This window comes from Netta rufina (genome assembly GCF_964035555.1).
Source record: "Netta rufina genome assembly, chromosome: 8".
NCBI lineage: Eukaryota > Metazoa > Chordata > Aves > Anseriformes > Anatidae > Netta > Netta rufina.
The window spans coordinates 13,093,662-13,106,941 of record NC_140131.1 but is presented as its reverse complement, the minus strand read 5'-3'; positions in this window follow the sequence as shown (position 1 = coordinate 13,106,941).

The window sequence follows — 13,280 nt, the reverse complement described above, 5'->3', positions numbered from 1 at the left end:
ACTTTCAACAAACCTTTTAACACTTCCTTTATCTTTCTCTAGCCTTTACTTTTCTAATGCCGACATCAAAGGCTCAGTCAGGGGCCAACTTAATTCCATACCTTTTCCCTCCAAGATGCTGAAACAACATCAATATACAACATTTCATCCTGTTTTCCTTCTTTCCACAAAAACAACATTGACTGTAATATGGTGTTATAATTAGTAGTTCCATTTAGGGGCCACTCCGCTCCATCCTCTAGTTTATAAAGTGGCCACCACTGATTACAATATTTGATAAGAGTTCTTTTACTTTCTGTACCCTCTCACCCCACTATATCCCTCCAATGTGTTAGTATACATCCTAGGAGGCTTTTCCTCGGGATTTCTTTGCTTTGAACTTTTCCTATTGTAATCTACAGTGGTTAATATTCCACCGTTTTCCTAGAAGCTCTTTACTAGTCAATCCCAATCCCTTCAAAATCCACAATATACAGATACACAAGTAAAAACAGACCACTGTAAATTAACTGCCTGTAGACAATTACACTGGGGACATTTAAACCTGATGAGCCGATAATATGCCTGGGCAAATTTTGTTCCCTTAGACATACACCTCAATGGCAGTTCTTATATTTACATATTAACATATTAACATATGTATAAAAGAACACTTTAACAAAAATGCCCGGGCTTTTATATATACAATATACAATGTACAGTTATTATTCCAGTTAGAATTATTCCTCAGCAGCTGCAAACATTATGCCAGTTGCCATTAAAGATCACTTACCCTCCTCCTGTCTCTTTCTTAAAATCTCAGACGTCCCCGGAGTTAATGGGGACTGCCACATATTCCTAGTCACTGGTCCCTGAGTGCTAGAATCAGAGTTGCTATCAGAGTCTCCCCGGGGTTGCAGATTAGGAAGCCCGGGAGTCGGAGGGGCTGCAGGTGGGGGTGGTGGAATATAGGGAGGCAGTGGGGCTGGAATCTCTAATTCTCGGTTTATCTTGTGCCTCCCATCCCCTCCTTTTTCTTTTAGAGGATATAAATTGGCTCGAGTTTCCGAGCTGATCCACAAATGTGCATATTCACTTTCTTCCAAACTAAAAGGTTCTTTTGAGTTTACATAAATATTTAGGGCCTGGCAAACCCAATCTTCAAAGGACCCAAATACAGGCCAGTAAAGGTGGTCTCCTCAAATCTGTTTACCACCCCAAACTTCAACACAATAATCTATCATTTTTACTTTATTCATTCCCCGCCTAAAAGGGGAATCCTCCCAATTTTTAATCATTAATCCCGGGGTAACCTAACATCAGACGTTACCCCGCCCATGGGACCAGAAGGCTTACTCTTCTTCTGTCCCATCTTCTGGAGCGCCTTCACACACACACACAAATCGCTTCCCCCTTTTCGTGGCCCAGTCCCTCGCGGGATGTGGGAACCGCACTACCGAGGGGTCCGCACTCGCTTCGTCCGCAATTGGACGTCTCACAACGACACGCTCCAGGATACCCAACCCCAACCGAACGGATCACCGGCCTATACTTACTCACTCCTGAGTCTTCGTTCGGTCTTCGTGCACAAAGATTACTAGGGGTTGCCGGCTTTATTTGCTTGCTGCCGAATTTAGGGTTCGTCGGTGAAGGATTTGAATGAAAGCAGTCCTAGCGAAGGCCGCTGAAATCAGCGGGGCGCCCCCTCCGAAGGTCTTTCAATCAGATTGCCTTCATCCGAGTCACGGCACCAAATTTGTTATAAGTTGCCCCCTTAATTAATTTTCAGAGAGCATTGCATTAATAATAGAAAGGAATTTATTGAGTAAGCAGCAGCAAGCAAAACAGCGCTGGGCGGCCGGGGAGTCTTGGCTCCACCAACGGCGCGCACCTCACCCCCGCCAGGGTCCCTTTTTATATCTTGGTAATTCTGGGATTACGCAGCACATCCTGGTATATTCTGCGACTGCGCGCACTGTTGCTAGGGGGTCGTCTCTGTCCCTCTGGTGGTCGTGAAGATGAAGGCCGTAGTCTTCCTCCGCGTTGTGGTTCAACTTCTTTTTTTTATTTGGTCATGTTGGCCCAGCGTGAGACAGGAATGCAGGATGTTGATACACTAGTTTAGCAACTTATCAGGAGATGGTTACATGAACTTTGCAGCAGTGTCTTTGAACAAAAGAGGCAACTGAGATGCAGAAGGAGAGAAGGGGAGGGGGTTCTCTTTTTTGTTACATTAAGCAAAAGAATTTTCATAGTGTCTAGCCAAGTATTATACATCTTACTTCAGCAGGGAGCTTTTGCAACTCCTGCTCCTCAAACGGAACTCCTTGTTTTATAATACAAAAGACAATGAACAAACATTTATTGTGTATTACATACTCCATTGAGCCTTGCCAAACTAAGGACATAGACTAAATCTGGTATTTCAGATCTATAAGTGCCAATATATGTCATAACAATATATGACATGTTATAAATGTCACTTCTTTACAAAGCAAACACACTTCTGTTCCCTCAATTTTTTGTTTCTGCAGCTTGAATAGGGAAGGATAGAGATATTACATCCCTAATAGCATTGTTAACAATGACGTTTCATAGTTGTAAGATTACAGTTACTTATTGTTAGAACTGATAGGTTAGGTCATAACTTAATTGCTGTGCAATGAAATGAGCAAGACATCTCAGGGATACCAATATAATGTTTGATAAGTGAAAATTCAGAAAACTTCTCTTCAGATTTGAATATTGAACACCTGTAGAGACTGACAGCATTTTAAAAAAGACACCCTAAGCATCTAAAGACAATCATACAACAATCCAATGGCATATTTGGGAAGGAAACCAATAAGTTAAATTGTCTAATTGCAAAACTTATGCTTGCTTCTTATAAAGCACACTTCCACTCTAATCTTCTGAAACTTAGAGTTGTAATGTATTGCTTGGGTATCTCAACTGGATGTTTGGGATAAGAGTTGCCCATCAAACTCTAATTTCGAATCTCAGCTATTTAAAAAAACTTTTTTTCATTACTATGCTTTATTTTGATTTAGTCTTCTGTTATACATTAAGACACCTTCTCACCAGTGCAGCTGCCTTAGCATTTTTCCTCATCACATCTATGTATTTTATCACTCCCTTCTCAGTAGTTGAATACCTGAAGCCAATTTTGTAGTTCTATCCTGTAGATAAACTAGCTGTTTAGTAACAACACTGTTGATTTATCTGAACAAATAGTACAGACAGTGTTTTTTACATTATCAAAACATTTGTTAGACAAGAGTCTTGAAGGATCCATGAAAATTTGTAACATTAGTGCTCTCAAAACTCTTTTTTTTTCTTTTTTCTTTTATTAGGTATAGAAGTTATGCCAAGAACAAGGATATAACTCATCTAAAGAAATACTCCTAGTCGCTGTTGACACTAACTAATTGATTTAGGGTAGTTAATTTTCAGAGCAATGGTAGTACATATCTTTGAAAACAAGGAGTAAAATAAAGATGAGTAAAATCAATTTTCTTCTTGTTTGAAGTCAAAGATGTATACTACAATAAGGAAAGAATAGCAGTTATTAGTTTTTTAGGAATTACAAAAAAAAAATAATGAATTGTATCCATTAGTATTATGAAATTTTATTTCAAATTATTTCAATTATGAAATTATGATTTTTTTTTAAAGTTGGTGTGGTGGTTTTACCATGCTGGGCAGCTAAACCCCACAACCGCTCTCTCACTCCCCCTCCTTTCGATGAGGAGGGGGAGAAGTAAAGCAAAGAACAACTCACGGGTTGAGATAAGGATAATTTAATTAAAGGGAAATAATTATAATAATTAAATAAAGACTACCTTGAACTAAACAATTTAACTAAGGGGAAATAAAAAGGGAAAGGGGAAAAAGGAGGGGAAAAGGAAAAATAAAAAGAAGGGAGGAAAACAAACAAACAAAATAAATGAAGGCTATATGGAAGTGCAGAGGAAAGAAATTACTCGCTACTTCCCACAAATGAGCGATGATTGACCACGTCCTTGAAGCAAGGCCTCAACGCATGCAGCCAGTGTTCGAGAGGAGGCCTGATGTTTTCTCAACGAGAGCCCACCCCTCCCCTCTTCTTCCTGTTTCCACGTTTTATTGCTGAGTGTGACATCACATGGTATGGAATATCCCTTTGATTGGTTTAGGTCAGCTGCCTTAGTGATGTTTCTCTCCTCACTTTTTGCCCACCCCCTAGGTGGTTTAGAAAAAGGCCCAATGCTGTGCCACTGCTGCTCAGCAGTAGACACAACACTGGTGTGATAACACTGCTGTTCCGGCTACAAGTACAGAGTACGGCACTGTATGGGCTGCTGCCGGCACAGTTAACATTCCAGCCAGACCCAGTATAGTTGGTTTTCCTTTTTTTATTTTTATTTTTATTATTATTATTATTACAACACAGTATTTTTTTTTTTTTTGCAGGTACAAACCTATCCTAATTGTCACATGCCATGCATTTCAGTTTGTGTTCATAAAGCAGTGAAGTCGTGCAATAATTAATCTACATGGCATGAATTAAGAATCACATGTTAAAGTATTTTGCTTTGAGTTCAAAAATAATCACAAAATCCTTTTTTTTTTTTTTTTTTTTTAATCATTAATGAATTCATGAATCCACGTGGAAAGTGTTTTACCTGTGAGCATTTATAACACATTCTATGTACCATGGAGTACCCCTTAAATTAAAAACATTTTTAATTACTAGGAAGTTGTAAAAAGCTTGGACTAAAAGTAGTTTTGATTAACATCCTAAAGTAGTTTTGATTAACAGCAGCAACTGATCTGAGAATGATACGTGTTAGCAATCTTTTGCAAATACTTCTCTGACTATCTATTTCATAAAAATAAAACCTGTCAATGTGTGCCCTGCTCTGTACTGGCTCGATCACATTGATAGGAGCCATCAATATACTTGCCCTGTCATAGGAATAGACACTTACATAGGTAAGAGACACTTTTGTCTTTGTCTATGCCCAAGGCTATAAAAATAGAGTGGGTTTTCTGAGGCAGAGGCAAGTGTAGTCTCAGCTGTGGTGTTCACCATAGGTGATGATCCCCCAAAAAGAATGGAGTGCCACATATTTGACTTATGGTTGATTCTGTTTAAACATTGGACAATTCTTTATTAGAGCTCAAAATAATGAGTCCCTGTGGCCCAGTGTTATTCAGTCTCAGACTAATGGAAATCAGAAACTCTCAAGGGTAGTGGCCTAGGGGAAAAAATAAGGTTTACAAGCAAATTTTATTAAGACCTGCGCTATATATACCATGGAAAAAAATGGTCATACCAAATTTATTAGCAATATCCAAGGGTATGAAAATAACATATTTAATCTGATCTGGCCATCTTAAATCCATTGAGGCTGTATCTTCTACTTTGGGATATTGGGATATCTACTTTGATATATTTGGGATAGCTTTTGTCCTAGCTTCAGTAAACTGTAACTGTTGTTCTATTTCTTTTATATACACATGTAGATAGATAGATAAATTTATTTTGTTTTTATTTTGGTGTATTCACTACTATTCCCGGGGTCTAGAAAAAACCTTCTTTTTAATGCTTGTACTTGAAAATGGTAGACAAGGGGTCTGTCCCCTAACAGACAAGAGGACTCTAGATAGACAAGGAGACTCCTGGGGACAAGGGACAGCAATCATCAGCTACCTGAAAGGAAGTTGTGGGTAGCTGGGGGTTGGCTTTTCTTGCAGATAATTAGTGATAGGACTAGAGGGAATGGCCTCAAGTTGCTCCAGAGGAAGTTTAGGTTGGAAATTAGGAGACATTTCTTCTCATAAATTGTAGTCAGGCATTGGAACGGATTGCCCAAGGAGGTGGTGGAGTCATCATCCCTGGGATAGTTTAAGGAAGGTCAGATGCGGTGCTTAGGGATATGTTTTAGTGGGTGACATTGGTAATAGGGTGATGGTTGGACTAGATGATCTTGAAGGTCTTTTCCAACCTTAATGGTCATCCTTGGAAGGTTTGCATGGAGGTTCAGAACTATATGCAAGGCAAATTATAAGAACCAGAGATACAACTGTAAATAAAGGAATACTGGGACTATTCCTTTAATAACACTTAAATCTGGTTTAATATCAGACCTTAGGTTTACAGTATGCAACTGAAATTTCTGTCTGTCTCTCTCACACACACTCCTGAACTTTTTCTTCAGAAAAAAAGGACTTCTCAGGTGCAAAGGCATGATTATTGTCAGGCATAAAATGTGGATAAGTCATAACTAATAACTGAGTAAGAAGATATTATATGAAATGGGCAAAAATGAAGGAGGTTCCAGTGCGTGATTCTTTACATTAAGTAAAGAATTAGATAGATCAAGATTTTAAGTCCAAAGTAAGCAATGTGTTACAGAAAAATGCATTGCCATTCTTCACTGAAACAAATTTAATATGAGTTTTATTGAGATTGAAGAACTAGACGAGACAAAGTTAAACCTTTCTCTTAGCTACTGTCTTTCTTTGTACATGCATTACAATACAGCCTTAATCCTGGTGAGACTGCATTTTGGCATTCATATTTAGTTAATGTTTTCGATACTAAGTGTTTTTCTGACAAGTTCAAGTGGCAGGACATCAATGGCAATTTTCTAATGTTGATTCCTGCATGGAACTGCACTGAAGAAATAGTTTAAATACTGGGACTTAAACGCATTTCTGCATGCCAAATTTCAGTTGTCTGACTTAAGCAGTGGGAGTGTGAAATTCTCTCAAAATAGTTTACAAAAAAATCTCTTCTAAAAATTGGAAGGTCTTAAAGTTTTTTGGAATTTGGGTGCAAAGCAAAAGAAATAGAATTTCCTGATGGTTTTGAGAAATTTTTCATATTTAGGCAGGATGTATTATAGACATTGGCCTGGAAGAATACCTTAGAAAAGTTTCAGAATTTTCATTATAATAATAATTACAATGATAAGTAAATACATTTGTTTGTTTGGTAAGTACTTACAATGTGCTCATAGTAAACCTGCCTTGGCTGTGTTTACTACTATTGTGTTTACTTTTTGCAAATGTTCTTTGGCTTTATTATTCTTACAGGCATGTTTGCTGAAATGTTAGTTTTAAAGAGAATATAAGTCATTCTTAAATTGTACATTTTAAATTCATAAATACTAGAGCCATTCCAGAATATTCATTTACCCATGAATTATGGTTATCTTCATAGCGAACAAAAGAAACATTTTATACAATAAGCACAAATGAACATGCCAGATTTTGTTTGCAATGAGCTGCTTGAATATAATCTACCAAGCAAAATATTTTAATACTCATTTAGAGAACTAATGGACATATGTGATAGATATTATAAGTGTTTCACTACTTGTGTGTTAAAAATCCTGATGGTCTCCCTCTGCAGGGTATACGGTTCTGTTGCAAACTTAACTAGAGAAGAGTTACATTCACAAATTAGTCTTTTTGAGTATGTGTGTTCTTATGGTGCTCATAAAAATAAATCCTTAATAAGTAGGATCAATGGCCGTAACACATCATTCTTAATCTCTTTGTGCAAAACATGGTTCATTCATGTAGTAAGCAGCAGTAACTTGCAGCATTTTTCTTCCTGGGGCCCTGAGTTCTGACAGCAAAAAATGTGAAGTCTCTTCTCTCATCTATCCATCATGAAAGTTGGGTAGTCTTATCTCCTATATATTTAGTTCTATGCAATCTGTGACTGTTGTGCTCAGTGACTTCTCCATGCTCATCAACAATCCATATTTTGTGTCTAGTACACATATTTTATGTCAACTTCAGTACACAACAACTTCATAGGAATTTTGAAATTACAACCCTTAGCCAGGAGACATAACCACAGACAGTGAGCTCATGGACTGCTCTGGAAGAGACATAACATACTTTTCCGTCTAAAAATGTGGGGGGCATGAAAAAAAAATAATAAAAAAATCAAGAGCTAAATTGAAAAAAATTCAGGAAAAAAAAAAAGAAAGAAACAAGTTACATAATCTGCTGTCCATTTTTAGACTGCAGTAATTTGTTATGATGTTTATTTAAAAGCTTTTAAAAAACACAATGAAGCAAAGCTTAAATGCATAAATAAAATAACCTGCCCACAAATATAAGCAAGGACATTTATCAGAAAACAGATGGTCTCTTATAGCAGAACTAAACACTTCTAGAAACATAACAATCCATTTATCTTAATGAATGCATCCTCTAGCAGATAACTCAAGTAGCAGCCGCAACAGTTTACCTGCAGGTCTGCAAAACACATTTTTGTGAAGATAATGTTACATATAGAAGAGTTTTTAATTTGAATTTTTGAATTTTTTTCTTCTGATCTGATCTTGATAGAGAATAACTTTCTTTTTCACTGGGTTCTGAATCTTAATAGCACCAAATTTAACTCCAGAGAACAATTTAAATGGCCGTAGAACTTTTAAAAGATATATCTCTTTGTATATACCTTTAGTTATGGTCAACAGTAAGAATATTTTTAAAAATATTTCCAATATACTGTAAATGGATTGTGTGTAGTATTGTATTCATTTGCAAACACCCTATGCTGTCTCCACTGAGAAGTGATTAGACAAACTTTTAAAGAACTCTCAAAGACATAGCCAGTTCCTCTTGACCAGAAAATTCTGAAAAATAACAGAGCAATATATAAACTGTCCATTTTAATGTATTCTTCCTAGGAATTCAGTGCAGCACTATAAACATTAATGCCATAAATTGTCTCTGGCTTGACTTCTGTAGCATTTACAATAACTTTTAAGTTAGAAAACTTGTAATGACCTTTTTGTGGAGACTTGAATTAGCATCGAGCATACCTAAATGATTAACCATGTTCTTGCAGCAGCAAAAGTGTCTCATAAATAGATATACATCAACCTATATATTTGTATATTGTCCTCTAGAAGGAACAAAATATGGAAATGGGACAAGAAAGTTTCTTTGGAGTAAGGAAAAATATTTCTAGAGATGTCAAAATATCAGCACTGAAGTTAGAATACCTTGAATCCAGAGTTAGGTTTCTTAGGATCTCCTTGTCAATGTATACAGTAATTTCCAAAGGAGGAACTTACACCAAGATGTAAACAATGCATAGGAAAGACCCAACTGAGTTACCTTCTGGAGCACTTACACTAGCTGGTGCATTAAACTGGTAAAAATTTGGTCTGGCATTTTTAAGATATGATAATTCAGGTTTGTCACTAGATAATCTGCTTCTGTTGTCAGAAACAGTGATGTTGCTTTCCTGTCATCAGATTATTGATATGGCAAGACTTGCCTTTCCCCAGGCTGTTAGAAAATGGGAATAACTGTGAAAGCTGGAATGTAGGTGGGAACTCTGGGGATTTGTAATGCATTATTATAAATTGCTTTGCTATTTATGTAGATTTAAATAATAAAATATACCCATAAGCCTTTTTATCAGCTGTATTAAATATGTTTTCGAAGAAAGAACTAAGCTGACCTGCATTTAAAAATCCTCTCTACGGTTACAAGCTATCATCACTGTGGGATTTGCATTTCTCCATACACTACCCAGAAGCCCTGGCTAACTGTCCATGTAAAAGGACCAAAAATGTAGGTTGTTTTGAACCCAGGATGTGTATATGTTGTAGGATGTTGAGGCCTTACTCCAGACTGGGCTCAACTTGCCAACTGTCTCTACTGTCTCTATTTTACCACAAGTTTACATAAACACTGAATAAAATTATCTATTTCCTTGCCAAAACTAACCATTAATAAATAAATAAATAAATAAATAAATAAATAAATAAATAAATAAATAATGCTTTTGTCAGCTATGCTTTGCTTTTTGAGGTGTTACCTACAGTTGTCTCATTTACCTCAGGTGTGGCCTGACAGTTCAATTCACAGCCATCTCTCTTAAGTAGACAAGACATAAAAAAGAAATCTCTCTATCCCTCATGTGCAAAATTTTGTTTCAGAAAGAAGCTTGAAGTAGCTTTTTAAAGGTCAATTAATCAATCAGGGAAAAGTAAAAATGTTATTTGACTCAGAAACCTTGCCACACCACTCAAATAATGAATGATGTATACCAAGCAATTTTGAGAATTCGTGCAATCAACAGCCCATGACTAATCGATAGGCTGACATTTTCACACAATTGCAGAAAGTGATCAAATTTCATAAATATCACGGGTTTCTTCTGGAAAAAAAAAATAGAGTGAAAAAGCGGGTCAAAATTTGCCCATAATTTGTGAATTCTGAGCCCAAGCGTAGGTGCAGCTATGCAGCTATATGCAGGGAGAAGGCACCACCTATAGATGTCCCACCCTGCTCTGGACTGGGATACATGGTTAAAGTCCAGCTGAAAAAGGGTGGCTAGAACTGTGAAAGGATTGAACTCACAACCATACAATGCTGTTGCTCAAATATTAGCATCACATCAGTCACAATCATCTGTATCACATCAATTGATTATATCAATCACATACACATTACATGAAATAAGACCTGGCTGATATCTCAGAAAGGAGGTTATCTATGTTTATTCATCTGGCTTTGGAAATCATTTCTGAATCACTACTAGGCAAATTTAAATGAGACAGCACAGTCAGCAGAGTGGTAAATAATTAAGAGATCAGTTAAACAGTGATCAGGATTGCTTGATGATGTAGGCTATCCTGTAGAAAATCTATAGTTTAAGGTTATGCAAAAGTTATTAGTCAGGAACAAATGTGAAAAACACAGTGTGTGCTAGAAAGCAGATTCTAAAAAGAATGTGAAATTCAAATTCAATGCTGTAGCAAAAGCAGTCGATATTGACCATGATAAAACAGGAATGTGGGTTTTATCCATGTAGCCAATGTGATGAAGATAGGTATGAAGCTTAAGTGCACAGTAAGACCTTTTAAAATTGGAGTACATGAAGAAAAGCAACAGAAACAATTCAAGCCTTTGAGTACATACCTGGAGCTTGATCTGCTTAAATTATCAAAAAGAATCGTGAGAGGTGATTTTGTTGTAGTATGCATATACTTTTCAGAGCTATACAAGTTCTTTTGACCTAGAAGAATGAAGTCAAAACTAGTGATAGAAATCTTTACACACTTTCTATTGGCTTATAAGGAGCAAGAAAGTGATGAGCAAAATGTGGGACTTGATAATCTCGCTAGTTCCTTCTAACTTTGAAATATGTTGACACTAATACTGAATTTCAGCCATGAGCTCTCATGCTACATTCCCTGGCTTCATCATCATTATTTAAAATCTATGTAGCAATGTATCAGATTTATCTATCCCCTTACTGGATGAAAAGTAGGTGAATTTGGTTTACCGTGAAAGAAACTATATCTTGATATCCTCTTACATCTGCAGGTTGCAGCAAATACTTCTGTTTGGTTCATGATGATCAGGCCTCTTCCTAGAGGTGGCTTCAGATATGGTGCTCAATTCACTTTCTGATTTCATATACATCATCCAGCTTCAGTCTGAAAATCAGGTCACTGTATTAGTATGTTTAACATGAGCTTCTCTGAGCTGATATACTTTAGGTATGAAAAAATCTCCAGAAAGTATCACGTGAAAATTTGAAGGTATTTCTCTTCACAGTCTCTAGACACCTATAGCCAGTGAGATGAGCCTAGCCTGGGTATTATCCAGGCTAAAAACAAGAAAAGGCTGTAAAGGTTTCTATGTGAAAACTCATTTGTTTTGGCTTACTAACTGCACCCCAAAGATGGTCAGAGTAAATGAAATTGTTAAAAGTGCTTCTAGTACCACGAGAGTTATTTGAACATAAGTTTTGTGACTTTGGGTTTGTAAGGACTCTGGCACCATGCCCTCCTAGGGTAAGTGCCAATTAAAGCAGGCCATAACAGACCCAGCATGCATTGCTTTATTTTATTTTATTTTATTTTATTTTATTTTATTTTATTTTATTTTATTTTATTTTATTTTATTTTATTTTATTTTATTTTATTTTACAAACCAACACTGAAACCTTCAGAACACATCCTCAGCCAGTATAAAGAAAGAAAGAAATTATGGATAATTAACATTTATTTGCCTCTTGACATGGTTTGGGTACCATGAAGGCAGTCATTGTGGTATAAATTAAATTGTTCTTGTTATGATCAATGACCAAAATATACCAGTTAGAAATTAACTATTTAGGATAAATATTATTGCTCCTATTGCAGTGAAGAAAGAAACTATTAAAAATGCAAAAGTTTTTTTATCTCAAGAGGGACAGGGGAGCTTTGGCCAAATAGAAATATGAACTTTTTAATCCAAAACTACTATGTGGTGGGGGTTTTGGTTTTTAATAATAAGCTTTTTACTAACATTTCTCTCAATGTCTAGGCAATCAAGAAGGATTAGAATTTTTTAATGAGTTCCTTTTTCTGTTGAAAGAGTGGTAGAGTATGTAGTAATATTTAACATTGCATTGCTGCTCCATATTTTCAACTTGCACATTGTCTCTGTCACAAAAGTTGTATGCAGAAAAAATAAAAAGATATTTTAAAAGCAAAGCAGTATGCAGCCATACACTTTCATAACTTGTCCTGGTCCTGAAAGCAGGACATAACTCCAGAAGAAAGCTTTAGTTTCAGGTTGTACCTTCTATCTTTTATCATCATAAAGTTTGTCACCCCACTGTAATATCTCTAGTGCTTAAATTGTCTCCAAACTTCTTAATATCTTTTTGTCTTATGCCTTTCTATCAGTCATATGTATCCTCCAGCTACAGGGTATGTACTACCAAAAATCCAAAGGCCTGGTTGTGCCTTAGATGCAGAAATAATGAAGTATTAACCTATTAGTTTCATGAAGAACAGCCTCCAATTTCAAAATTGTAACTGAACCACTGTTATTAACCCCCATACACCCCTCCCCCAAAAAAGAAAGCTATCATTAACATCATTCCCTTGAACAGTATCCCAGAAAGAATATAGTTGCATTTATATTGCAGGCTTTGTCATTTCATTTTTATTGGCATATTATTATTGATTTTATATTTTTACTGTTTGTCTTGCAATTTATAGGTGCATACCTTTGTCTTTTTAATCTTAGCTAACTTCCAGAGGCCAATATGGAGCATCAGATTTTGTTTGGTAAATGTGTATGAAGACAAATCTATTTCTGAAATATCATCTGAAGTTCACCTTATAATGTGGTTCAGAGAAAAAGAATATGGGTTAAGGTTTAATTGCCCTTGGAAATAAAACTAAAGCTTGGTCTTAAAGTAGCTATTCTAAGACAAGAGAGCTAGCTCTTAAAAAAAAAAAAAAAGGAAAGAAAGGGAATGGAAGGGAAGGGAA